The following is a 15369-nucleotide window of genomic DNA, read 5'->3' as shown; positions in this document are numbered from 1 at the left end:
TCACGCGTTTGGGTGATTCCAGCCAACCGAAATAGGGCTCACCCGAACCCAATTTTTGACTTTCTCCTCGAGCAGTCTTCTATCCCGGCTTTACGCCCCTCGAACGTCATGCACGTTCTTCTTGCCTACCGGTGTACTCTTCCGCAGCTCTCTCGTCCTTCGGACGCACCGAGCCCGTCGGCTCCCTTCCCGTGTCGTCCTTCTCACTAGCTGCGTCTTCCACTCGACTTCCTGCGCTCCTAAGTTCCTGCACACTTAGACACAGGAATAAAAAAAAAACAGGACCTAACTTAAACTTGGTTGATCACATCAAAACAACCGCGGGGTCTTACAATCTCCCCCTTTTTGATGTACATCAACCCAAGTTTAAGTTAGGGTAAAAACAGACAAATAGTAATTTAAAGAAATTACAAAACTAACATTTAAAGTCTAAATTTGCATAAAATTTAGTTCTAATTCCAATTGTTGAAAAGCAAAAAAAAATAACCAAAGGTTGTTTTAATTTCCCCTAAGCTTAACTTCTACCTATTTCTCCCCCTTTGATCACAGCAAAAAACGGGGTATAAAATTTTCTAAGTTAAAATTTTAATATTTAAATCATTTTATGAAAAACTTAGTTAAGACAATTTCCAATAAAAATTTCTAATTTCAGAAGAAATCATAACTTGGGGAAAAAATATTAGTTGAGAATATTTCTGAAACAGAAATTTTATCCAAGAAAAAAAAATTCTAAGTTCAAAAATATTTTTGATGAATATCCAAAAAAATATATTTTTTTTAAACAAAAATTCTAAAGCATTATTTTAATTCTAATTTTGATGCTTTATCAAAAAGTTAATTAAATATTTTTATTCTAATATTTTGGCTTCCAGGTCGTAACGAGACACTAGGCCTTCTTGGTTATTGGAGAAACAACCACTTCCTTAGACAAAGCCTCATAAAAAAATTTTAACATTTAATTTTCTCGCTGTAAGCTCTAACTTAAAAAAAAAATTAATCTAATAAAGATTTTGGAAAACAGTAAAGGTTCCTTCCTACTGGATTAACAAAAAACTTAGGGAGTATATAGTTTCTAGGAACTCTTCTAAGTTGTCCCTGATGTTTTCTAATATACCAATTTAATTTTCCATAAGTTCTAAGTTTTGATTTTGGAAATTTATTTAAGCATGCATGATTATTTTTCAATTTTTCAATTTCAATTTTCAATTTTTTATTTTCTATTTTAAATTATCATACATTTCTTGGGGACATGCTTTTGCTAATTTTAATTTCAATTCAGCATTTTCTTTTTCTAATTTTGCTAGATCTTTCGTAAGCACTTTGATAAATTGAAATGACTAAGTAGGGGTTAGAGCACGTACCTTACTTACCTCACTTGGTGATGCTCCCCCTTCATCACAGCTTTCTTCTTCTAATGATCCTCCTCCTTCATCTATGCTCATCTCCGAGCTGGTTTCTTCAAAAAGGTGGTTGGCCATCAGTGCTACTCCCGAAAAGGCTTCGACTTCATATTCCGAGGATGAAGATTCATCCCATGTAGCCTTCAAACTCTTGCGTTTAGAGGGTGTCGGTCTTCGAGACTTTTCCTTGTCCATTTTCTTTAATTTGGGGCAGTCATCCTTGATGTGCTCTTCCTCGTTGCAGTTGTAGCATCGAACCATCCTTTTGTTGCCTTGACTCTTCCTTGACTGCAATCGAAATTTATTAGTTTTAAGAAATTTATTGAAACGTCTTACCAGTAGCGTCGCTTCGGCTTCGTCGATCGACGCTTCAAAGTCGGGATCATCCTTTTCGGCTTATAGGGCAATATTGAGATTCGACTTCTCTACTTGTTTAGGCTCTGCAAGTCGAGACTCGTGAAGTTCGAAAGTAAAAAATAAACTTTCTAAACTACTTACCTCAAAGTCCTTAGAGATGTAGTAAGCATCTACTAAGGACACTCACTCTGAAGTTCTAGGGAAGACGTTGAGCGCATACCGAATAGAGTCTCGGTTCGTTACCGATTCGCTGAGATTTGTCAGTTGCATTATCAGCTCCTTGATTCTCGCTTGGAGTTGCGCTACCTTCTCGCCGGTGTTCATCCGGAGATTCGTCAGTTGAGTCCGGAGGATGTCCCGCCTTGCTAACTTCGCTTCTGAGGTGCCTTCGTGGAGCTCCAGGAATTTATCCCAGAGGTCTTTAGCGGAGTCGTAGCTTTCGATCCGACTTACCTCCTAGGCGGCAAAACGTTGAGCAAGTAAAATTCCGCCTTTCCATTGGCCACAAAATCGGCTTGCTCCTTCTTTGCCCTGTTGTATTCTATTTTATCTTTTGGTGTTGCATATCCATATTTCATTATTAAAAGTATATCAAATTTAGTCTTAAACAATACCTCCATTTGGCGTTTCCACGTAGTGAAGTCTCCGTTGAACTTTGGGGGATGAATGTTCGCACCGGCCATCGTCTTGATCATTGTGCTTTAGTCGGCGGTTAGTCCTTCTGCCGTTGTCGGGCTCTGATACCACTTGTTGGTGCAGCGGGGCCAACAAGAGGGTGGTGAATTGCCTGAAAAATAAAAGAGTATACCCTCCTCAAGACTTTCAACTCAAAAGAAAAAATGCAACAGTAATAAAGTAAACTAAAAGAAAAAGACTCAGCAATTTACTTGGTTACAACCATGAAGGTTGTTAATCCAAGGCAGTAGGAAAAGCTCTGAAAGATCTTCTTCTCTGAAGGCGGAGAAACCTTTTACACACTAGAAGCTCAGAACTTTTGCTAGAAATGAATACAGAGTTGAACGCTTGATTGATGTCTCATTCCTAGGCCCAGGGGTCCTTTTATAGCCCTTGGAAAGTTTATCACGTAGGTCGAAGGTGCCTCCAACTGAGGTCCAAGGCGCCTCAGCTCCGGTGAATGGATAGAACTCTATCCGGTCGACAACGGTCGTTTTGACCAGGGCTGAGGCGCCTCCAATACTCAATGAAGGCGCCTTTAGTTTCATTTCCAGCTTGCTTTCTCCTTTGTTTTGACTTTCGAAGCTTCACGCGTTTGGGTGATTCTGGCCAACCGAAATAGGGCTCACCTGAACCTAATTTTTGGCCTTCTCCTCGAGCAGTCTTCCGTCCCGGCTTTACGTCCCTCGAACGTCACACACATTCTTCTCTTCCACCGGTGTACTCTTCCGCAGCTCTCTTGTCCTTCGGACGGGCCGAACCCGTCGGCTCCCTTTCCGTGTCGTCCTTCTCACTAGCTGCCTCTTCCGCTCGACTTCCTACCTCTTAAGTTCCTACACACTTAGACACAGGGATCAAAAACAAACAGAACCTAACTTAAACTTGGTTGATCATATCAAAACAACCACGGGGTCCTACAGAGGATCCTCAACTGTGACCCCAGGATGGAGGTGATGCTGATGAGGAAGTTTACCAAGGAGAGTTGCTAGTCGTCGAGAAAGAGAGGGTCCTCAGTGAAAGGGTGAGTTGTTGATCAAGCAGTTCTGGTCCGATGCTGACATCAACTCTGGCGACACAGGTCCTCTTCTTCAGCAGATGCAGGCAGGCCGCTTCTTATGGGAGATGCTTATTTGTGGCGGTAAGGAGGAGGTTGTAGGTGGCACTCATGGGGCGAGAGGAGGGCAGCAATGGCCATGGCTATGTAGACATGGATGGCCTCAGAGACTATGCGACCCTTGACATAGAAGTAGCGGAGGGTGTTGAGGTGTGGTTCGGTTGGGGGAAGGGAAGGAAGGGAAAGACCATAACATCCATATCAGAGTAGAGGCGAGCGACTCCGAGGCGCTTGATGGCGGCCAGAAACGTGCATGATCTCCAGCGATGCGGCGGCGTCTTTGTCGATCCAACGGAGGGGGGTTTGGCCATTTCTCACGACATCTTTCTCAATTGCCAACTAAGGGAGGGAGAAAGATGGAGGAAGTTGCGACTCGACGAGGGAGGACGAAGAGAAGAGGGGGAAAAATTAAAGGCTAATTATGAAAAAAATTGTTAACCCCGGAATCATGAAAAATTCTATGCATCTTAGGTTTTCTAATTCTAGGGTGTATTCCCAAATTACTGGCATGGCGGGAATTGCTTATTACTAAGAATCACTCATTACCTAAATCAAATAAGGTTTGATTGATAACCTACCAAGGTTGTTAATAATAACCTTGAACCAAACACATCCTATGGGTTTACTTGTTGTATTGGTATTATTATCTTCAGATATTTAAGCTTTTAATAGAATTTTTCCTTAAAAAAGAAACTAGACAATGCCATTATAATGATTATCACAGGTATCAAAGTTAATGAAATTTTGTTTTTTTTTTGTTATCTTGTGAGAATATCTATTTTGGCTACAACTATTTGTTGGACCCCATGATTATTTTGATATGATCAACCAAGTTAGGTTAGGTCCTGTTTGGCTTTGATCCCTGTGTCTATGTGTGCAGGAGCTTAGGAGCATAGGAAGTCGAGCAGAAGACGCAGGTAGCAAGAAGGATGGCACGGGAAGGGAGTCGACGGGATCGGTGCATCCGAGGGGCAAAAGGGTTGTGGAAAAGTACATCGATAAACGAGAAGAACGTACACGACGTTCGAGGGACGAGAAGCTGGAGCGGAAGCCTGCTTCAGGAGAAGGTCGGAAATTGGGTTCGAGTGAGCCATATTTCGGTGGCCAAATCACCTAGAAGATCGCAACAGTAAAGGAGCAAAATGGAGCTACAAGTGCTGTTGGAGACACCTTCAAAGGCTGTTGAAGGCACCTCCATGCCTTCTGTGGAAGGCACCTTCAATGAACAGTGTGAAGGCGGCTTCCAAGGTTATGGAAGGCGCCTTCAGCCAATCAAACTAGACATTGGCAGTGGATAAAGCTTTATCCACTGCGCCTCGCTGGAGGCGCCCTCCAACCCCTTTGGAGGCGCCTTCAGCGTTCGGATAAGATTTTCCAGAGGCTATAAAAAGACCCTGGACCTAGGAAATATGTATCAACTCTAGCTTTCATTTCCTAGCACATTCCTGAGCTTTTTAAGAGTGTAATAGGCTTCTCCTCCTATACGAAGGAGATCTTTCAGCGTTTTCTTTTGCCTTGGATTAACAACCACCTAGGTTTTAACCAAGTAATTCCTTTGTGTCTTTTTGGTTTATTAGTTACTTAATTTATTTATATAAGTGTGTTGCTAATCTGAGTTGAAGAACGAGGAAGTGTTTTATTTTTCTATTATGGGCAATTCACCCCTCCCCTCTTACCAACCCCGCTACGCCAATAAGTGATATCAGAGTCTAACCGCCTCAGAAGGAATAATCACCGACTGAAACATCAAGATCAAGACGATGGTTGGACCAATGATCTACCTGCTAAAGTTCGAAGGGGATTTCACCTTATGGAAAAAACGTATGGAGGTATTTTTTAAAACTGACTTCAAAATTTTGCTAATAATTAAATATGGTCTTGTAGCTCCCAAAAACCCCCAAGGAAAAGAAAAATAAGAATATCATTGGTCCAAGAAGGAGCAAGCAGACTTCGTAGCAAACGGACGAGCCGAGTTCCACCTACTTAGTGTACTTCCACCCCAGGAAGCAAATCGAATCGGAGAATACAACTCAGCAAAGGAACTTTAGGAGAAGTTCTTGGAACTACACAAAGGAACTTTCGAAATAAAGCTTGCGAGACAGGATGTGCTCTGGAATCAACTGACAAACCTCCAGATGGAAGAAGAAGAGTTAGTAGTACAACTACACAGGAGAATCAAGGAGTTGATCACTGGACTAACAAACCTCGGAGAAACAGTAACGAATCGGGATGCACAAAGGTATGCTTTAAATGCGTTCCCAAGAACACCTGAATGGACATCAATAGTAGACTCCTACTATATATTCAAGGATCTTGAGATAAGTACTTTAGAAAGTATGTTCTCTACTTTCGAATTACACAAATCTCAGTGTGTAGGACAAAGAAAAGGACCGAGTCAGAATGTTGCCCTGAAGGCAAGAATAAACAATTCAGACTTCGACAAATCTATTGATGAAAACGAAGCAGCCCTAATGGTAAGAAAGTTTAATAAATTTATTAGATCTAATAAATTTAAATCGCAGACAAAGAAGGATTACCAAAACAAAAGAAAGGTCCAATGCTACAACTGCAATGAAGAAGGGCACATCAAAGATGAATGTCATAAACTAAAGAAGAAGGAAAAGAAAAAGTACAAAAGACCAACATCCTCTAAACACAAGACCCTGAAGGCCACATGGGACAATTTATCATCCTCTGAGTCCGAGGTTGAAGTCTTCTCAGGACTAGCCCTAATGGCTAACCATCAAGTGGAAGATGAACCAGTTTAGAGATGAGCATTGGTGAAGGGGGAGGATCATCGAAAGAGAGCAGCGATGAAGGGTGAGCATCAGAAATTGAGATAAGCGAGGTACGTGCTCTATCTTCGAAGTAGTCCTTTAATTTTATTAAAATTCTTACTAAAGATCTAGTGAAATTAGAAAAGAAAAATGTTGAGTTAAAATTGAACTTAGCAAAGGTATGCCCTCTAAAATTGTATGATAATCTAAAATTAAAAAATGACCATACATGCTTAAAACCAAATAACTTTCAAAAATCAAAACTTAGAATTTATGGTAGATTAAATTGATATATTAGACATCACCAAGGACAACTTAGAAAAATTCTTTGAGAATATGTACCCCCCCCCCCCCCCCCAATTCTTAGTTAACCCAATAGGAAGGAACCTATATTGGGTTCCAAAGTCTTACTTAGATTAAACATTTTTTCTAAGGCTTTCAGAAAAGATTAAATGTTTACATTCTTTAAAAGACTTTGTCTAGAAGTGGTTGATAATCCAATAACCAAGAAGATCTAGTGCCTCGCCACATCTTAGATTATTGAATTAAATATTTAATTAACAAATTGATAAGCTTGTGAAATTAATTATGATAATTGTTTTCAATGTTTGTCAATTTTTAGAAAACTCCATAAATTAGAACATATTTTAAATTTCTTTTACTTGTTTTTATTAAATCAAGTTTTTTTTTCTAAAACTTAAACTTTCATATTTTTTGATGTGATCAAAGGGGGAGAAATAGGTACAAATTTAGGGGAAATAGGAGGAGTTAGGATTTTATTAAATTCTGACTTTTGCTAACTTGATTTTTCTGAATTTTGATAAATCAGTTTATTTTATACTTAGTGTTGCAATTTCTTTTATTGCAAACTTTTATTTGCAATTTCATTTATTACTACTTGATTGTTTTTACCCTAACTTGAACTTGCGTTGATGCACATTAAAAAGGGGAAGATTGTTGGATCCCGTGATTGTTTTGATGTGATCAACCAAATTAGGTTAGGTCCTGTTTGGTTTTGATCCCTGTGTTTAAGTGTGCAGGAGCTTAAGAGCACAGAAAGTCGAGCAGAAGACACGTCTAGCAAGAAGGATGGCACGGGAAGGGAGTTGACGGGCTCGGTGTATCCGATAGACGAAAAGACTGTGGAAGAGTACACCGGTGGATGAGAAGAATGTACGTGACGTTTGAGGGACGAGAAGCTGGAGTGGAAGCCTACTCCAAGAGAATGTCAGAAATTAGGTTCGAGTGAGCCCTATTCCAGTCGCCAAAATCACCCAGGAGATCGCAGCAGCAAAGGAGCAAAATGGAGTTACAAGTGCTGCTAGAGGCGCCTTTAAAGGCTGTTGAAGGCGCCTCCACGCCTTCTGTGGAAGTCACCTTCCATGGCTATAAGGCGCCTTCGATGAACAATGCGAAGGCGCCTTCCAAGGCTATGGAAGGCGCCTTCAGCCAATCACACTGGGCGTTGGCAGTGGATAAAGCTTTATCCACTATGCCTCATTGGAGGTGCTCTCCAACCCCTTTGGAGGTGCCTTCAGGCTTCAGATAAGATTCTCCAGGGGCTATTAAAAGACCCTTGGACATAGGAAATATGTATCAACTCTAGCTTTCATTTCCTAGCATATTCTGAGCTTTTTAAGAGTGTAATAGGCTTCTCCGCCTACACAAAGGAGATCTTTCTGTTAGGGTTGCAAGGTTGCAAACATAGTCCCATATTGAAAACACATGGAAAAAGATCATGGGTTTAAAAGAGAAAAGATATCTACATTGGCTTGAGGCCTTTTGGGTAGAACCCAAGAGCAAAACCATGAGGACTTAGGCCCAAAGTGGACAATATCATGCAATTGTGGAGATATTTAAATTCTTTTCGATCCTACAATTGATATCAGAGCCCAGACTGTCATAAGGTTTAACCGCCGACTGTGCACAAGAGCTATGGTCTGATTAAGCCATGTGGTTATAATATTGACCTCAAATAAAGAAAGTGGGGGCTCCTATGTTTAGATCAAGAGGACCAGATACCAGGCAGGAAGTTCTAGTTGTGACTAGGCAAGGAAATCCTAGTAGGTCAGGTGGACCGAGGGGCAGGAAGACCTGGTGGGTCAAGGATCGGACATGGGAAGCCTATGGTCCTTTGTTTGAGGGGGGGGGGGATTGTTGGGGTTGCAAGGTTGTAAACATAGTCCCATATTGAAAACACATGGAAAAAGATCATGGGTTTATAAGAGAAAAGATATCTCCATTAGCTTGAGCCCTTTTGGGTAGAATCCAAGAGCAAAACCATGAGGACTTAGGCCCAAAGTGGACAATATCATGCAATTGTGGAGATATCTAAATTCTTTTCGATCCTACACTTTCAGCGTTTTCTTTTGCCTTGGATTAACAACCACCTAGGTTGTAACCAAGTAATTCCTTTGTGTCTTTTTGGTTTATTAGTTACTTAATTTCATTTATATTAGTGTGCTACTAATCTGAGTTGAAGAATAAGGAAGGGTTTTATTTTTCTATTACAGACAATTCACCCCTCCCCTCTTATCGGCCCCGCTGCACCAACACTATTATTAATCAATCCTTGTAAGAGGTATATCCTACTGGGTAGAATTGTTATACTAGAAAACTATAATCTCTTAGAGACATGCATTATACTATGTTTTTACATCTTAATCATCATTGGATCAAACATGAAGCTTACCATTGTTTTAGGTCTCTCATGAGGATGAAGGAGCTTCAAATGATTGCTTTGACACTTTTGTGAGCTGGCGTTGTAGGAGTTAAGCATACTGCAATTAATGAATATATACAAAATGACTTAGTTGACAAAACTTCTTAAACTATTGTCCTTATTTAGTCTTTTTTTTCTATCTTTTTCCTTGTCTTTTTTTAATGTCACATATATAGAGAGAGAGATTTGATATGCTAAGTGACGCTTTATGCGTGACCGTGAGCGATGCGCAGATGTGGCGTTGCCAGTTCGATTTCTTTATAAAAAATATTTCATTTATTTTCTACCCCCTTCGGCCTTCTTTTCAAAACATCACCGAGCGAAATTTCCCAATTTCTAAATTTCCCTTGTCGTTCTCTCTCTCTCTCGCCTTCCTTCTCCGTCATCCATCGGACCACAGGGAAAGTATAGCAAAGGCACCACAAGCTACTTGACTCGCCGCTCTCTCTCTCGCTCTCATCTCTTCCTTCACCAACAACGCCACGTCTGACAGCTGCTGTTGTGCTTACCACCTCTCTCCATTCTTGATCGTAAGGACAACGTCTTTAATTCCTTCCATTTCATACCCAATGGTAATTCATTTCATTTTAATTTGTTATTCCCCATCATGATCCGAACATATATTAGAAGGATTAATGTTATAACGTGCAAGGATGATGCCTGCTACAAATGTCTGCAGGCTATAACCACTTGGAAAGGTAGCTGCTACATGTTGTAGGAGTTACTTCGACAGTTAACTACTACACCTTGTAGTAGCTAACTATCCATGCAGCTGCTATACAATGTGTAGCAGTCACTTGGTAAGTTGTTTTTGTAGCAGCTACATTTTCTAGTAGATATTACCCCTAAAAATATTTAAGTTGATGTCTATCAACTTCATAAAAAATTATTTGAAATTATTTTTGCTGATGCAGCTCATTTGCTTTGTTGCTAAACGTTGCAGCAGCTACTTCGCAGCTAACTATCCATATAGCTACTACAACTTGTAGCAGCTAACTTGGAATGGTGGTCGTAGAAGGAAGGATTCATGCTACGACGTGCAAGGCTGACACCTACTACAAACGCCTGTAGCCACTTAGACATCGAATGTTGCTACAAGTTGTAGCAGCTATTTCGACAGTTAACTGCTACACCTTGTAGCAGCTAACTATCCATGTAGCTGCTACAATGTGTAGCAGCCACTTGGTAAGTCATTGGTTTAGTAGTTACATTTTCTAGCAGATATTACCCCTAAAAATATTTGTGTATCTGTATATCAACTTGGTAAAAAATTGTTTAAAATTGTGTAGCTGTTGCGCCTTTACTTTGCTGCTATACGTTGTAGCAGCTACTTCAACAAATAACTGCTACACCTTGTAGTAGCTAACTGTCCATGTAGCTGCTATAACTTGTAGCAGCTAACTTGGAATGTTAGCTGCTATAACGTTGTACTAGATCTTTCTTTGTTTACACTCAACAAGATATTACTCTGTATTTTCAACCATTAATAGATCATAGCAATCTCAGTTTTTTATTTAGATCAATTAAATGAGGTTCTACACATTATATCAGTTAATGTATAAATAGTTAGAAGCTGCTACACGTTGTAGTAGCTACTGTAGCATGTTGAAGCTGCTACACGTTATAGCAGCTTCTCAATAGTAGCTGCTACACTGTGCAGTAGTTGCTACAGATTAGCTGCTACACATTGTAGCAATTACTACAGAATGGCTGCTACAACACCTAATAGCTACTACTGATCTCCAAATAACCTTTTCTTACCAATTATAATTTTGTAATTATTATGCACAAATATAATGTGCAATTATCTTTTTACCCTCATCGATCAAAGTTTTACTCCGAAACTCATCGTGTGATAAATTTTTTGAAAGAATTTCAATCATCGTAGATCAGCGCCCACACGGTGTCTTCATTAATCAATCTCACCGCGACGACTTGTTTCTCATCCAAATCTTTGCCTCCATCGTAAGTATGGTGTTAGGTTTAAAGTTTTGATTCTTCTTGTTTTGTTTAGGGGTTTGAATTTTTAGGATTTTCATTCATCTCCTCGCTGCTACAATGGGGTTTAATGATTTTAGGGCTGAGGATTGAAGATTTTATTTGAGAGAATAGAGTGTTTAAAAAATGTTTATTTTTGTTGTAGCAGCTATTGTCGTGTAGCTACTACAATGTAGTTAAACCCTAATGATTGATACAACATGGTTAAACCCTACAGTCCCTATTGGCTTCTCATTATTGTAGCAGCTACTTGACTCTAACTGCTACAACATGATCAGTACTCATGTTGTAGCAGCTACTAATCACATTGCACTACCTAGGAGAAATTATAGACATTGTAATGTATCATATTATGGTTACAAAATAACAGTGTAATGTATCATAGTATGGGTGAAAACTAACTGCATTGCAATGAAGGCAACTGAGTATCACTAAGATCTTATGTATTTGTTTGACAGAATTAAATGGAGAGCCAGAGAACTTCTACTTCTCGTGCATATCATAAGAAAGTGCATTGAAAAAGTAATTACCCTCACTTCAAGGTTTTTTTTATCATCACTACACATAAACGACCAGCAGATGGAGTTGATCAATGCAAGCCCATTTGCTTGGGAAGTAGTCATGCCTAAAATTGCAAATATCCAAAGCCTTATACAAAATATGTTTGACAATTGGGGTGTTTAAGTCAGTTATTTCATCTTTCATAATAAGGAGATCAGCTTCACAAGGAAAGATGTTTCACTAATTCTAGGACTCCCAGACCAAGCGATGAAGTAAATTTACAGCAGCATGTAGCCACCACCCCACTATTTCTTCAATACTTCAATAATGTGGAGTGTACACAGAAGGAGTTAGAGAACAAGATGATTTGCCTCAACAAACAACCTTCATCTACTAAATTTGATACTCTCTTTTGCTAATTTTTAATATTATATTTTTTTTGTTTCTATTTTATTTACTACTACTATCAGTATATCTAGATTATTAGTACAATCACTAATAGATTGTGTAAATGATTTTGCTAATTTAGGTATGTATAATTGGTGTAAGGCTATATATGACTATATGAGTCCACAGTTGGGGGTCATTGGTGTGATGCTTTCACAGAGGCCGAAACTAGATGGTCTTGAGGGAAATCAAACTCCCATGCTCAAAGAGTTCACACATCTCCTTGCTATAAGTGCTTCAATTTAATGATAGACTCATAAGATTTATGCAGAAAATTTCATATTTAACTATTTGTATTGTATTACAGGTATGGATGTGTGAACATGCCAGAATAATGGATCCTTACAGACAACATGCTCTTCCAAGAATATGCAGATGGAAGTGGTCAGGCTTTCATGTGGAGACAATAAAGTCTAGGATCACAGAATTACCTGCTGCCAAAATACTTGTTGATTTAAGTCTGTCATACCTAGAGACACATCTGCTCTCAAACGATTCCCTAAAATATGTTGTAAAGAATATAGATCAACAAATTGCTCAAGGGTTATACAATCAGTTTCTAAGGGAAATACTGAACAAGTTCCCGAGCAATTTCCTGAATAGGCCGCTAAAGTTCAGGAAAATCCCCAACAAGTTCCTGAGCAATTTCTTGAATAGGCAGCCGAAGCTCAGGAAATTCCTAAACAAGTTCTTGAGCAATCTACTGCAAAATGTATTCAGGAGAAAGAGACTTGTACAAATTGTGAAGCAAGAGAGGCTAAAATTGTTCATTTAGAGTCTGTGGTTGAGGGCAAGGACCAGCTCATTGCCCAGATGGAGGCCAATATTAGTCAGTTAATTGTTGAGAATAAAATCTATGCTAGTGATTTAAAAACTTCAATAGCTTCCAAGGACAAAACAATTGAGGAGAAGGACATAATTATAGATGAAAAATATCAAATTATAGAAGAGTAAGATAGAAAAATTAAAGATCTTCAAAGTCAGTTGCTTGCCAAGGATATTGTGGAATTACTTACCAATCAGCTAATAACAAGGTTAAAGAGGAGTGCTACAAATAGAATCACATCCCCACCTGTAAAAGAGATTGAGTGTCCTTGGTCAAAAGGATTAAAAAAAGTCACTTACCAAGATAAGCATGAGACAAAGATGGCCAAGGCCAAAGGAGAGGAAAATATTGAGCCTCCTATTAAAGTACAAGAAGCTCCTGTCTCATCTATTGATGTGGTTGCCACATCTTCATCAACTAAACTCTTGTATACGCTTGTCAAACAAAAATCCAAAATCATTAAGGTACGGTTTAGGTTGGTTTAATGTTTTATCTTTTATTCCTATATCACATATAATTACTCACACAAAAAACTTGTCTCTATATATTTGTTCAACAAGTGAAGTCATATTTTAAGAAAAATAAAGATAATGTGGTGGTAGAGGCATTGTTGAAACTGAGTCAGCTCAAATGAGTCAAATATTTGTTGAGTTATACACTTACTGTAATATAAATATATGATGAATTATCTTAATACTTCTATTGTGAACACAAGGATAAATTACATTGGAATTATCTTCTTATTGTCTAGTCAAACAAACATGTCATATTGTTAAATAAAATCAACCATAGCTGATTTAGAAGTTGCTATAACACATATAATTTCCGTAACTACTCCAATTATAGCAGCAATAGACCCTATTGTTGAAAAACATAATTTATGGACATGTTTAATTTTTTTTATGTAGGGCTAAGACAAAGGCAATATGGTTCAACAGAATGATCTCATTGGATATGTCATCTTTCCTATGTGTTCTTGATTGGACTGTGGGCAGAGATGATGATTGAATAAATGCATATTTTGTAATCATTGCAGAGGAAGCCAAAACTTCTGGCATACCTTATTGGCCATCTATATTTTGTCTTGTTGGTTTTGTTGTAAGTATAACACTAACTGTTGATGTGGGAAGCATCAAACGATTGAACATATATTTTGATAATGACAAAGGGTTCAAAGTTAGGTTACTTATTGTCAAAAAATTTTGAATGAGCTTGCAAGAAAGTCCTAAGTATTCTTATGCAAAAGTGTTAGGATGTATACTAAAAGCCTAGCTTTTGGTATAAATATTTATCTAGAAATAAGAATCATATTGGTCAAATATCTACATTTATGATAAATGTAAATTGTTCAATTAATTTATATTGTAGATAACATAGTGTGTGGTGTCACACACAGAGGATCATGTTATCAACACCTTATAAATTATAAACAGTAGCTCACGACCAAGATGGAAAGGAGCAAACCATTGGAAGGTCGTAGTATAATTAGGTATTAATTTATCTTAATTATATAATTACACTAGTACACTTAGAGTGTATTGAGTAGGACCATTAGAGGTCGTTTCTTTTTATACTAACTTTATAAAGGAACAAAGACCTCAGTTATTATGGAAGTATGTGCTCTTAATCCTAATATAATAACAAGCACATATGTTTGATATTTATTTCTTTAATTTATCAATGGGTGAGATTTAGTTTGATAAATCAATAAGCCCGATAAGTTGGGAAATGATATCACTTATAGTGTATGTTGTTGATTATAGAAGGAAACTGTGTCCTAGTGATCTTGGTTGATCATGTCCCCAAGAGGAGCTCATAAGGATTGTCATGTTAAACCCTGCAGGTGGACTTGGTCCGACATGACGATAAGGTTGAGTAGTACTACTCTTGGACTAAGATATTAATTAAGTGAGTTGTCAGTAACTCATTTAATTAGTGGACATTTGACATCTTAAACACAGGGAGACTAACACACTCATAATAAGAAGGAGCCCAAAATGTAATTTGGGATTGGTGCGGTAGTTTAATAATAATTCTTTAGTGGAATGAATTATTATTGATGAAGTTAAGTTGTGTGTTCTGGGCGAACACGGGAAGCTTAATTTTATCGGGAGACCAAAACCAATTCCTTCTCTCAGTCCCTATCGTAGCCTCTTGTATATAGAGATTTATACCCACCACATACCCACCTTCTTACCCATCCAAATGGGGCCGGCCAAGCTAGCTTGGAACCCAAGCTAGGGCCGGCCAAGACCAAGTGGATGAGCCAAGTTAGTGGTCGGCCAAAGCTTGGGTTCCAAGCTTAGGTGGTCGGCCACTAGAAAATTAAAAGGAATTTTTATTAAAATTATTTCTTATGTGGATATCATGGTTTTAAAAAAGAGTTTAAAATTTAAATCTTTCCTTTTATAGCTTTCTACAAAAGATTAAGAAAAGATTTGAAATCTTTCCTTATTTGTAGATTGAAAGGAGATTTTAATTTTGAGAAAACTTTCCTTTTTAAACCATGTTCATGATTTAAAAGAGAGTTTAAAAATTAAATATTCTCTTTT

This window comes from Zingiber officinale, chromosome 7A (genome assembly GCF_018446385.1).
Source record: "Zingiber officinale cultivar Zhangliang chromosome 7A, Zo_v1.1, whole genome shotgun sequence".
NCBI classification, from domain to species: domain Eukaryota; kingdom Viridiplantae; phylum Streptophyta; class Magnoliopsida; order Zingiberales; family Zingiberaceae; genus Zingiber; species Zingiber officinale.
The sequence above is the reverse complement of the archived record's forward strand: the minus strand, read 5'-3'. Positions refer to the sequence as shown.